The sequence below is a fragment of the Falco rusticolus genome, chromosome 3, assembly GCF_015220075.1.
Source record: "Falco rusticolus isolate bFalRus1 chromosome 3, bFalRus1.pri, whole genome shotgun sequence".
Taxonomy (NCBI): Eukaryota; Metazoa; Chordata; class Aves; order Falconiformes; family Falconidae; genus Falco; species Falco rusticolus.
Genome location: NC_051189.1, coordinates 8890643 through 8904458, shown reverse-complemented (window position 1 = coordinate 8904458; position 13816 = coordinate 8890643). Strand labels below are relative to the sequence as shown.

Genomic DNA, 13816 nt, shown 5'->3' with positions numbered 1-13816 from the left:
ATATCAATTTTTAAATGTTCTTTTACTTTGAAAGAAATCACAGCTTTGCTTTTAGTAATATGCATTTTTATTGTCATTTTGTAGTAGAAATGAACACAAGCATCAAGCATTTACTCGTACTTTTCACCCTAGGAGCAAGCTAGACTAGTGGAATGGATTTTTTCCCCAATATGTTATTTTGAAGATCTTTCTTAGGTTGGAGGGTTCTCCAAATCCAGATAACTAGTTTTTCTACATCATGAGACATCAACATGAAAATGTAATGTTTTGTACTACACTAGAAACCACTTTAGTATCTTCCATCATACTGAAATTATATTGAAAATTTCCAAAATATCCCGAAAAAACATTTTCCTAAATTTTTGTTGCTGTATTGCAAATTCAGAAAGGAATGACATAATAAATTCATGTGAAATGCAAACAGAAGAGTTAAATGAAAGAGATCTCAAAGTGAGATTTGAAAAGACATGGAAGTGACTGTGCTATTTGACATGATTTCTTAGGACAGTGTATTTAAATGGTTATGAATGGCTACATTAGAACTCCATCCCAGTCTTCCAATTAATATATACTTTCAGACTTATCCTTTCTGCTATTATAATAGCAAAACATCCTTAATGTCTGCTTAGATACTTTGAAGTCCTCCTGCCTGTGATCACTCCTTCTTTACTCATTTAGTAAATCCATCCCGTATTTTTCAGAAATTTACACAAGCATAATCCAGGATCAAATAATCCATAAGTAAAAAATCCCACAAATCCACTGAAATCAACAGGAAAACAGTGACTTTAAAGAAAATGCAACTAATTTAGTTCATTGCCACTAATATTTCTGTAGTTCTAAAGTTTATTTTTTCTAATTAAAGACTAAAACATATAGCTACAAGAAGATTAAAGAAATATTTTTTTCTTTTTAAAAATACTCTGATTTTTGAAGGCTGTGTAAACACAGACACGCACACACTCCACATAGATGTATGTATAAGTACGATCTACCTATGTGAACAAAATCTTTTAAAGCTCCCACTTCTCACTAGTTACACCAGTCTGTTATAATGTGTAGCGAAAATTTCCCTGATTAATTTTTGCTCACTTTTGCATTTCCATTGCTCTAAGTTATGAGGAAAAAAATCAATAATTAAAACTCAATCAGTAAATAAAACCGAATAAAATCCAATCATTAAAAAAATCTTTATAGGCACAATTAATGAATTTCAGTTCAACAGCTGAACTGATTGTAACTGAGTATTTCTTTAAGATTACCTTTTCTTCTAACAAAAAGTAAAAATACTCCTACATGCATGCTTATTTGCATTGTGTGTGTATATGTGTGTATATATATAAATATGCATTTTTTTCTTTCCTTTCCTTAGGGGAGGGGAATGGGTACAAAGAATGAGTGGAATATTTTTGCGTCTTGAGAAAATCTGTTACATAGCATGGTATTTGAAAAACAGATTAAAACAAACAAACAAACAAACAGCATACTTTGGTAAATAGCGATGTCTAACTAGCAGTGGAAGTCAATACCAAAGATGGTAGATGAAGAAGATAGTACCATGTTCTTTTGCTGTTGATACTATCTGATATCTTGGTTTTTCCAACAGCTACACATTTCATGATCACTTTGCAAAGCAGTAGTTTGTCACAAAAGGACACCGAAACACACAGTATTTCATTAAATTAATTCATGAATGTGAGCATTTAAAAGTAATTTTTAAGAAATGAATTGTGTGCTACAACTAAAACACACGAAGTCATCTTCATTCTCACTCATCTTTTCAAAGACATATTTCCTTGCTTTTATTTCAGATTGTTCTTTATTGTTTTTCCTAAGCTGCTTTTCTGAGGAAGAGATCCTGTCCTTCAATTCAACCAAGGTAGTCTTTTGTACCTTTTATGCTACTCCTCCATCATTTTTGTCTCGACATAAATCACTTCAATGTTCTTCCTTGAACAGTGCTCCATTATTCTAGAAATGTGAGTGTATATGATTTTTAATTTGAACTGAAGTTGAACACATAATGAAAACCTTACTATTGGTCTTAAGATAAATTCAGGTTTTATATAGCTGACAATTTTCATGTACTAGTTTGTATGAAGATTTAAATAGTGAAAAGTGTTAAATCCACTAATTCTGCCAAATTGCCATAGACTTTGTATATGCAACTTTATTGCACTCTTGTGAAAATTTTAGCTTCTATTCTTGTCCAAGCAACTTCACAGGAACAGATAAGCAGGTAGATAAATTGAGATTTAATGTTCAAGCCGTAACACCAGCAAATCCTCAGAAACAGAAGGAGAAGGAGAATCAAGGTTAATCATTGGGATCACATCTTAGGTTCTGATTGTGAAAACAAAAAAAGACTTACTTAACTTTAAGCCTATTAATGAAAAGCTCATTCACATTAATGGGATTGTCTGATTAAAACTAAGCTTAAAACTGAACTTTTTAAAGATTGGGTCATTGGTGTTTTAATGCAAGAGCTGAAAGAAAAGCTTTTGTAGAGAATTAACATTATATACTTACACACTCCAAGACAATTTAAGAATGCAGCATTCACTTTCAAAATGCATTTGTCTTCCATTAACACATTAATAATAGTCTAAGGGCAAGTGAAACATTGTAAGACTGTTTTTATCTTGTTCATAAATAAGAGGCTTGGTATGTGATACTAGGCTTTCTACTGTGGGTTCAAGGTCTTCAAGAAATCAGTCACAGTATGCTAATGAAAAAAAAACCCAAAACTGGATTCTTTGCACCCAGAGGGCAGCTCAAACTGTAACTTACATGTTTTCTGGAGCTTAGCTTTGTTTCTGTAAATGAGCAAGAGAAAGGTTTTTCACTCGTCCAGCATCATCAAGAGAGTACCACAGTCAGGACTGAACAGCCAGAAGAATTACAGTCTCACTTTAAGAGGGAAAGCATTACACATGAAAGATAAGTTTCCGAGCAAACACTGGTATCTCGGTCTCATTTTGAGCCTTATTTGACAGTGCTTACAACTACAATGTTCCCGGAGCACTCTATTGAAGCCAGCTGTGAAAAGTGCTAGGCTAAGGTACGTAAATGCAACATGTAAACTATCTGTGGACAAGTTATAATTAGTAAGTTACAACTACAAAGGTAGTCATTCGACAGAGTTAGTAGACAGAACATTATTTGATTAGTAATAGAACAATGAGAATGAAATTTCAAATTGTGACAGCTTCCAGATTTTCTTTATGAGGTTTGGAATATCTGCTATGAAAACAATCAAGAGAAATAATACCTCAAAATTGTGACCTATAATTTAATCCCTAACCAACCAATCAAAGTGAGAGTGAAGATTTCACTGGTGGTTGTTCTCTCGCATTTCAGTGTTTCGTGTTTCCTCGCTGCCTATCTGCTACTATTGATGAAAGTAAATTGGTGTTTCATTAATAAGAATACATACATTTCCACATATTCTAGCACAGACCTACTACTGTTGAAAAGGATTGGGCTGTTGATGAGGCTACTAGCAAACCCTCATCAACCTTTGAGAATTAAAAGTACACAGTTATCAAAATGAACTGCCACGAGCTTCACAAGAGAACAGCAGTATCAAGAAAATAAATTATACACAGTGATTAGAAAGGCTTAAAAAGCTAATAAAAGTTCATGATCCTGATCTGATGCAAATATAATAGCATTAATGAAGCTTCAGGCCTATTCCTTCTTGGCAGACAAATTGTTTTCACAGGAGGCTAAAGCAACTTAGCAAATACGAGACTAAGGGGCTACTCCTAGAGGTCTGTCAGGAGCATCTTTAATTTCCAGGTAATGGCTGATAGAACAAAAGCTAGTACAGCAATGATGCTCCATCCCAACCCCCACCCTGGACTGAAGAAACAGCAGTGAAATAGTTTATTTGTTTGTTTGTTTTCTGATGGGACCTCTCTCTTAAAGGAGCATGTCCTGGTTTCAGCTGGGGATGGAATTAACTTTCTTCTTAGTAGCTGGTGCAGGGCTGTGGTTTGGATTTGGTGTGAGAACAACATTGATAACACACTGATGATTTCAGTTGTTGCTGGGTGATGTTTATACTCAGCCAAGGACTTCTCAGTTCCTTGGGCCCTGCCAGCCAGAGGGCTGGAGGGGCATGGGAAATGGGGAGGGGACACAGCCAGGACAGGTGACCCAAACTAGGCAAAGCGATGTTCCATATCATGGGACTTCATGCTTGGTATATAAGCTGGGGGGGGGTTAGCTGGGGCCTGGGGTTCATTGCTGGGGGACTGGCTGGGCATCGGCCAGCGGGTGGTGAACAGTTGTACTGTGCATCACTTGTTTTCCTGTCTCCCTTTTCCTCTGGATTTTATCCTTTCCCCCACCTTTCCGTTATAACTGTTACTATTATTATAATAACCATTTTTATTATTATTATTTCATTTTAATTCTGTTTAAAGTATTAAATTGTTCTTATCTCAACCCTTGAGTTTTACATTCCTTTCTGATTCTCCTCCTCATCCCTCTGGGGGAGGGGAGTGAGCGAGCAGCTGCCTGGGGCTGGGTTGCTGGCCAGGGTTAAACCACAACAGAGAAGAACAAAGCTGGTTTTTTTTCATTATTATGAAGTCACCTGCTACACATCATCATGCAGATTGCTGTAATTTTAAGACTTTCTAAAATGCTGAATTGGTGAGGTGCTGACATTGCTGGAATTATACATGTCTCAGGACTGAACAGAGTCTGTAAAAGATACTTATGTCAGATTTAAGCAACACTGACACGTGTTTAGTGCTTGTGCATGCTCTTTGCATGATGAAGGGCTCTTATGTGATTATTGTAACAATGCAGATTTCTTACGCATGAAAAGGTAAACAGACACATAAAAAGATACATATACACACAGATGTAACTGTAGAGTAAAACCCATCCCATTCAGTGCTTATCCAAAGGTAATGAAAATAAATTAGATTCTTGTAGAATCAACATAGGTCTGAATCAACACTGACGACTTAATAGAGTAATAATATTTTACAGTATTTTCTCTAAATAAAAGCGAGTAAAAAAATGTCAGTAATCTGTTTTACTTTTCCAAAGAGTTAAATACTCTTTTTTCCCCTCTCTAGAGAGCCTTCTAATATAAGGCATGAGGTTTAGAAAATAGTAAGTTCTAAGTTTGATAGCAGTACATAGTTTTTGTAACAATTTCCCTAATACTTTCTACAACATTTCATGAAAACAGGTATTACTCACCTCAGTTAATTAAATCAATAGAGAAGAAATAATAAAAAGGAGTTCAATATTATAGTATGCTATACTGACATTACTCTTGAAAACACTGGGGAAAAGATTTAAAGGGGAATTATAATTAAACTGCAGTGTTACCTTTTACAAGTGTTTTCGTAATGAATTGTATTGGTCAGTTTCAAATTCAAGCTTTAAACTAATAAAAAGTATGCCACGGTTATTTTTTAGATCTTATCATTCCAATTCTGAATTTTCGTTTACTTTGAAAACATGCAAGAAACAGTTGATATGAATAAGGTGTGTATAATTTAAAGAGAGAGACAGGAAAACGGTAAACAACCCAAAAAGCCTCTAACATAGCTGCTTCCTTGACACTTAACATCTCCAGTTCTTTGGTCTGTACATGGGGAATACATACAAGAGCAACTACTTTCTGTAAACAGCAGCTTGCCAGCTCTGACAGCAAAGGACTCAGCTATATATATTGTATATATACAATAATATACAATATATATATTATATACTCATGATATATACACTGTAAGATAAACAATATACCTTAGATAGCAAATCATTCATATATGCAATCTCCATATCCTACCAAAAGCAGCAATTAATTTACTTTATCTAAACGATAAAAACAGATGCAAAGAACTGATCCATCTCAATAATAGTAGGTTCATAGCATTATCTAGCTGTACTTCTACCATACATCCTATTGTTTTTTGCCATGACCTTTAGTTCTTTTGCCTTACACACGTGAAAGAAAAGTAATCTACTTCTGCAATAAGTAGATTTTGTAAAACCAATTATATAGATAAATAGAAAAGTCTTGTGTTGTTTTTTGGGGGTCTGTCCCCTTCCCCCCCCCCATCCTTTACCCTTCACTATTTTTATTATGTGGGCTGTAACTGATCAAAATCATTGTTTTTATGTAATTAGGTTATATACATACACTGTCTTATTCTAAACACAAGCATTCTAAATACAGGGAAATCTATTTCTGCATTTCTAAAGTCCACTTTCTAAAGGATATCTATTTCTGTTGATAGGAAAAACTAAAATCACTTCTTCATAACCAAGGTCAGATCCAATAATTTAGAATGAGGAAGTCACAGACAGACGGAGCTCCATCTCACCTACTACAGCTGCTTGGTAATAGCATTGTGGAACTAATGCAGCAGAGACTACTTTTTTTTCTTACTCATTTTTTACTGCATTTTCACCAGAGAGCAAGGAAATGGGACTCCAGGGGAGCTGACTACACACACTAGTAGCAAGACACAGCCCACAAGGCCTCAATCCTTTGATATGTACCAAAATAAATGACTGAAGGCAAAAAATTTATGAGACAGTTGCGCTTTATTTTGACACTCAATCATAAAATCCAGCACGTCGGAAACGTACATGCCAGAATAACATCAAGCACCAGAACAACATCAACACACAATAACAACAGCTCATATTCATTTACCAGTATTTCTTAAATAAACACTGACAGTTACGTACTAGTGGTATCAATATACTCCCACTCTGCACAGTTACCGACCATGAGAACAAGTGTTCATCACTGATTTAACACTTTCAAAACCCATGAACCTTCTCATATGCATGTGCAAGGCCCCAGATAGCTAATGCCAAAGTCATCTTTCCTTATCCCTGACACAAGCTCACTAAAATGTGTTGTAGTTCTGTGCTTAAAAGAAGTATCTTTCTGGAAATACATGAGGAAACAATCTACAGACCCATAACACAGGTACTTTCTCCCATCTCTTCCATGAAAATCTTTACCAAGAGAATAGTTAATGCCAAATGTGTAGGAAAATCATTAGGTAATAACCCTTGTGATCCTGCTGGACTATACAAGATTTATACCAGTAACCTAAGGTCAGAATCTGTACTTCTAACAATAAGGTCATCAGCTATCTTATTGCCCCCAAAATTCAGGCATTTATCATGCTTTCCAATACTTTATTGAAAACTTTTATTTTTATTTTTATCATTCTTACAATTCAATGACTGCTATCTACCACACAGCCTTGGCATTGATTTCCAGTATAGTAATGCAACTATATCCCCATGGCAACTTGTTTTCAGATAACTTCTCAAGCCATGCATCTACCAACCCACAGGAGATGGCCTATATTCTTACAGTCATTCCTAAAAATATATTTATTTAAAAACACCCTAATCTTCCATTATCAGCCTACAATCCTTGTAGTTTGTGTAATTTTATCAATTCCCTCACTTGCTTAGTTCCTTCCTTCCTTCCTTTCTAACAATCCTGTATTCATTATTCAGCAGTTGAAGTTAGCTTCCACCCAAAGCCCAAGGAGACTGGAGGAGGAGGTGAGACAGAGGTAGTGCATCTAAATTTCATGGATAGAGGAATGTTGTCACTAGGCAACACATGGTTTCCTCCAACATTCTAGAGCTACCAAAATATGCAGTCCACTTCCTCCAGTTTTCTTCTAATTTCCTGCCTTCTCACTTCAGTCTAGCCCACTTAATGGACAGAAAACCCTTCAGCTTTTTTTGCTGAGTCAGTCTTTCTGTGGTTGTGCTGCAGCTGGCTTCCCAGGGGAATGAATAAGCATCAGCCATGTTACTACAAAGGAGAGAGGAACACAGCTGGGAGCAGTCCATCTGGTAGCAATGAGCAAGCAGATTGGTTTGCCTGGGTCAAATCTGCATCTCAGTTACATCCACACAAAAAAGCATACCCCACACTTCTTCCAGCTAGTCCTACTTAACTAAAACATGACACTGTTCCTTTGCTTCCCAAGCCTGCTGTTTATTGCTGTAAAAGGATCAAGATTCTGTGTATTCAAAAAGCTGCAGAAAGCAGTTTGTCCGAGAGTCGGGAGATCTTACGGCATTCTACTTCCCTGCACTTGTGTATAAACAAAAGGCACTACAATATATTAAAGCTATGTTCATAATTCCTAAGCTAATAAAACTACATCAATATTACGAACTTCTGTCTCAGTTGCTTTCATATTTTCAATCCTAAGGAAAGCAGAAATTTAATTTTTAAAACAATTTGTTGATGTGGTGAAGGTTTTAAATATATTGTATATTAGGTGCAGAGTTGAAATATTTTTTCTTGCATGACTGTCCTCAAATAACAGCTTAAGTGCTTAATACACTTGCAAATATGTCTAAAATTTCTAAGTCCAAGAGTCAAACATTACAGTTCTAGTTTATGTTCTCACATCCAAATCTACCCTGTAAGATTCATTATTATATATTGCTTTCTGCTGCAGGAATATTTTCTCCTGGGGTGAAATACAAAGCAGTTAACACCTGGATTTTGAAAAAGAAATTTTAATCTGACATGATTTAAAAAAGCATTTGAATTAACAGACAAGCACGGTGCAAACAGAGCTGACAGTCATATACAGTATAAAACAGAGTGACATTTTTAGTAGCATGCAAATAAAGCCGACAGGCATGTCTTTATTCAATTAGTTCCCAGTTTCCAAGGGCAGAGTTGTTTGCACACATCCACACTGCGCCCTCTAATTTTAGAGACTTTCTATACTGAATATTTAAAACTACTTAGTATCCAAATCAATTTAACAGAATGTCACTTAATGTACTTCTCAGTTTTGGCTTTCAGTAATTTACTCTGTATACCTCAACACTGCTCACGACCTCATCCATAATTACATCCAAGCAAATCTCTTGGCCTTTTGTTTTTTTTAAAAAAGTATTTCAGTTTCAGAATAGTTAGACTTCCACGTGCGCACATTTTTATATGCTTCTCAGGACTATAAAAGTTTCATACCAATCCATCTGTATATCCTACTTACTTCTGTAGCTAAAATAGCAGGTAAAACAGGCACTTACCGTTCAGCGGTTACAGGGCACTTCTCCACTCCTTTTCCAAATGACTTGCCAAATCGAACCTACTGCCTCTTTAGCTGCAGGGAAACAAAAAACAAAAAAACCCCACACATGTCAGAATTCAAGGAACTGAGGGAGAGGTTATTTCACTATAAAAATCTCTTCCAGAGGAAGTCAAAAGCAGTGTAACATTGGCATTGAACTTTTTCTCGTAACAGGTAATAAGAATCTCTGAAATTAAAAACCCTTCAGAAGAACACTATGGTGGGGCATAAAGGTAACACCGAGAGAGAGAGAGAGAGAGAGAGAGAGAGAAAGACAGAAAAAGAGAAAGAAAGACAGAAAAAGAGAATGAAAGACAGAAAAAGAGAGAGAAAGAAAAAGAGAGAAAGAAAGAAAGAGGAAAAAAACACCAAAAAAGAGAAGCAATGATATTAAAAATATACTAAATGTAAATGTAAAAAGAGCAAATCCATCACCCTCACTTATCTCAATTTTCTATTTTTTACAATACTGTGAACCATGAATATTTCAAAATAATTTTTTCTAATGCCTTCTCCAGCAGTCTAGTGTATCAAAGGAATGGCCAGGGTTTGTGCCTACCACCGCATTTATATTACATTTATTTATTTATTTATTATAATTTGCAAGTCAAAATATGTTGCCCCTCAATACTGAATTAAACTTCTCTGAAGAAGCTTTTGATTTTTTATTTTTTTTTAATACAAAAGCTACAAATTTCCATGGGAGAAAATGCAATTGAAAAAAAGGCAGCTGTGAGAAGCTTACATTCTCTGAATTACGTGATAGCTGTTGATTACTTCACATTCCCCAAAGGTATCGGTATCAGCAAGCAATGCTGTGCTAACACTGGCCATTCAACAGAGATATTAATAACTGCAATTCTGGCAGAAATCAAATATGCTGGAATTATTCCCATAAAATTAGCGTGGTGAAACATCTACAATTTAAAGTAAGCCTCACTTACAGGACAACAGATAGCATCTAAGAAAATTAAACTTTAAACAGTCATTTCAGACGAAACGTATGTTAGAGATGTCACCATCTTAAACACAGACATGTTTCACAAAGCATGTAAAAGCTCATCATGACTAAAACATGAAATAGGAACGGTATGATTTCTAAAAGGAAAGTCAGCAGCATTTTCATACCTCTTGTCAACACCAGACACAGCTTTTAAATGCCCACCACCAGTTACAAAATTTCTGTCTATTCACAGCAGTGGGTGGTGATGCTGAAAGACTACCCTAAGAGCCCTGTTGTGCTATGCACAGCCACTCTTCACACACCACCAGGAGACAGCCCCTGTACTGCACAGGTGAAAATGCGTTAAAAAATGTATTTTTGAAGAGAAACATTCTTTGAATGAAAGAAGCCATTATCTCCATCTTACAAACAGAAAAACAAGGCATGCTGAATGTCATGGGGTAAAACAAACTTGAAAGCAGCATTTCGATAAAATGAGGTCTGAACAACATTGCCCGCTGTACTAGTGTAGGTGCGTGCAGGAGAGAAGCACAGATGACCTGCCACCAACTTCACAACCTTTGGGGCAGGAGACTAAAAGGTAGTGGCAAGCCAGCTGGTAACAGCGCCGTGGGTTTAGCTGCGGAAAAAGCCAAAGTGACTGGCTGGATGTGACGGGATCAGCAAGGCCCCTGCTAACCCCCACGAAGGAGGGGGCTGCTGACTCAGCACTGAGAGCCCGGGGTGAGGCCTGCAGGGGAGCAGGGCTGCCCCAGCGTCCTGGGGCACGGCCACCACCGCACGGAATGGCCTCTCCCCCCAGCCGGCGGTGCTGGCCATGGCCATGAGCAGGGGCGCTGCGGCGTTGTCAGGTGTGAGCATGCACGCTGTACCAAAACGCTAAGTTTGTCATACACCCCTGCGCGTACACCCTGCCCCAGCTGTCCTGTGGCAATACCCAGCCAGCGCAGAAATGGAAACCTGTGTCAGTGAGCTGAGCTGTTCCCTTCTTGCAGCCGCCTCACCCCCAGACTTCCCATGACGGCAACCAACCCACAGAAGTACTGCAAGGCAGCTGTAGCAGAACGTGAGACAGGTTTTTCTAATATCCAATGCATTCCAAGTACCTTAGCCACCAACCTGCTTTCCAAAGATTTTTCTTTATTTTCACAGAAAAAAAAAAAAAAAGAAAATTTACCAATGCTACAATGAAAATTTTATCAAGAAAATACCTTTTTGTTTTTCTTGGGGAGCAATATTTTCAAAAATTTGTGTTATTCTACTCTTGCACCACAGGAAACCTCTGGTTAGAGGTAAGAGCTCCTGTAACAAAAAATAATGTTTCTTTTCTATAGACAGAGTACTTTATCAAGTGCTTAATTAATCTCCCTTCCTCACCTCTTTCAAATTAATTTCATCTTTAGCATCTCCAGAACGACACCTGCCAGGACAGCTGCTCTTGCTAGGGGTTTCTCTGTATGCTCAAGTCCTGCAGAATGAAAACAGAGTTGGAGTCAGAACACAATGTTGGGAGGGCGCAAACCAGGACAATGGTGTGGTGGTTCCACTGCACCGGGTCCAAAGGCTAATCCATAAAAAATAAAATATTACCACTGCAAACTTTGCAGAAGAGATCTGGGAAGAAAGATCAAGGAATAGAAAGGGCAAACCACTTTTCAGTCCTCTTTTTCAGAACCCATGGAGAGCTCTAAAGGGGAAGGTGACTGCAAACCACCAACAGAAAAGCAGAAGAGGCAAAGCAAGGCCATGGTGCTACCAACTGGTTTTGCCATTAGAACACAGGGAAAGCAGAAGTGAGAGCTGCTATGAGACCCCTTTCTTCCACAGAAACAACAAGCAATACCTGCCTGAACAGTTCCCTATCTCAGATTCTTCCCTTACTTTCTTGTGCTGGTTCAATCCAAATGATTTCATGTCAACTCTTAAATACAGGATGCATTTACATTTTTTTAATGGAAAAAGTACAGTATGGAAATATGCAAGGTGAGGTTAAAAGGTTGCATAAGTTAAACTTGTATATTAAATGCTATTCATTGAAAAATATTTTTTAAATATGTTAATAATGCATTTTTAAGAATATTGGAATGATTACATACGAAGCTGGAGACAATACTCAGAACTGATTACTCTGCAAAACAGGATAATAAAGAGAAAAAAATCTCAACAATAAAATTAGAAACTTATAGTCTGAAGTACCATGCTGTCAGCATACCAAGCCCTACAGTCCCAGTGCTTTTGCAGCATTCCAACATATGCATTAATTAGAAAAGAGTAATTCCAAACTCCTTTTTCTAGACATAAAGAATGTCAAAACTCCATAATTATTTACTAAAGAATTCAAAGCTAACCAGATTTTATTTTCTATTAAAAAAAATCAACCATAAATTTCTCCTACAGCTTTTTATTTCCTCTATCCCTTTTCAAAGGGTTACAACGGAGTATCTTGTAGAAAGGAAAAAGTTGTTGCTTCTTATTAGTTCTTCATGGCATCCCACAAAACCAACTGCACCAGTGAACATTTATCTAATGATGAATAGAAAAGGAAAATGATTACATTTGTCAATTTGTAATAAAATAAAGTTTTTTCATAGGTCTTAACAAGTAAGAAAATGTTTTTCTCCTTTCTGGATTGCAGTATAATCACAAGACAAAAACCACAGGCATGCACAGAAATAAGACATTGTTTTCAAACCAGCACAAAACAGTTTACTAATGCTGTTCTTATTTTTAGTCCTGTAATTTTTCCTTGAAATTATAGGTGGGATCAATATTGTACAGACTTGTTTCGTTGCTGATATCCCAATGAGGTTCTAGAGGAACCAGAACACAACTGATGTATTGCTATGCAAATTTTGTAGTAAAGGTTTCTAAACCTCCCAAAACCTATAGTTTGAGGCAATACTGTTACAGCAACTGAAGTAGTGAACTTGCTTATACTTACATATTTAACAAACTGAGTTTTGACCTTACTGAATAAAACTTTCTACAGAAAAATGACGGGCTTCAAGAAGTCTTGTTGACTGTTCAGTGTGATTGTTGTGGAAGCAACTGCTTAGCGTAAGGAAACGGTTAGCTGAGGAACTGATCGGGAAATGAATAAAAAGTTACCAAGGAGCTCAGTAGCACCTGGAGCAGTAAGACGTTAGGTAAGTTCAATGGAGTTAGGAGCACAAGACAAACTGGCTGAACACTAAATTGTAGTAGCGCAATCTGAAAATGCCCTACTCAGCATTTTGTTATTCTCTGCTTGCTTTTTAGAACTAAATGACCAAAAGAGTGGGCTGAACAATCTACCCGATTTTTTAACAGGCTTTTAACACTCAATCTGTAATGGCCGGACCTCAGCCCCCTACATATCTGCTACCTCCTATGTTCCAAACAGTCTCATGTATCTTTTGCATTAAAAGGGCCTGAAGTAATATTTTTAAATCATTTTTAAACTACGTAACCTGCTCTTCCTTCAGTAGCTCATTACAATATAGTATAAAGTGCATTTGGAAATTTATTTCTTTAAAACTGACTAATAATTGGGAAAAATATATATAAAGAACTCATTTACATTCTTGAGATCTAGCAAAATAAAGCATGACACATTCCACCACTTACTGCAACTACAGCCATTTAAATCAAATGCAGGAAAATGCAGCTACTCACAGAGTCAGCAAGAGATACGAGTTTGTAATTCTATTTATAAATATTAGGGTAATTCCTGCATGTATTTTTTGGGGTGGTGGTGGTGGTG

At 36.7% G+C, this 13816-nt stretch overlaps 1 protein-coding gene across 7 annotated transcripts in view; it reads right to left on the bottom strand.

Annotated features, from left to right (window-relative positions):
* CDH18 (cadherin 18) overlaps positions 1-13816 on the bottom strand; it is a 378826-nt gene that overhangs the window by 199909 nt on the left and 165101 nt on the right. For 6 of the 7 annotated variants that reach the window (XM_037381369.1, XM_037381368.1, XM_037381373.1 and 3 more), the window contains 2 exons: positions 11452-11542; positions 9070-9143 (listed from right to left, as the gene is read on the bottom strand). The gene's annotated coding sequence lies outside the window, so the exon portion shown is untranslated. The remainder of the gene's footprint in view (positions 1-9069; positions 9144-11451; positions 11543-13816) is intronic. The other variant, XM_037381371.1, reaches the window with a different exon arrangement.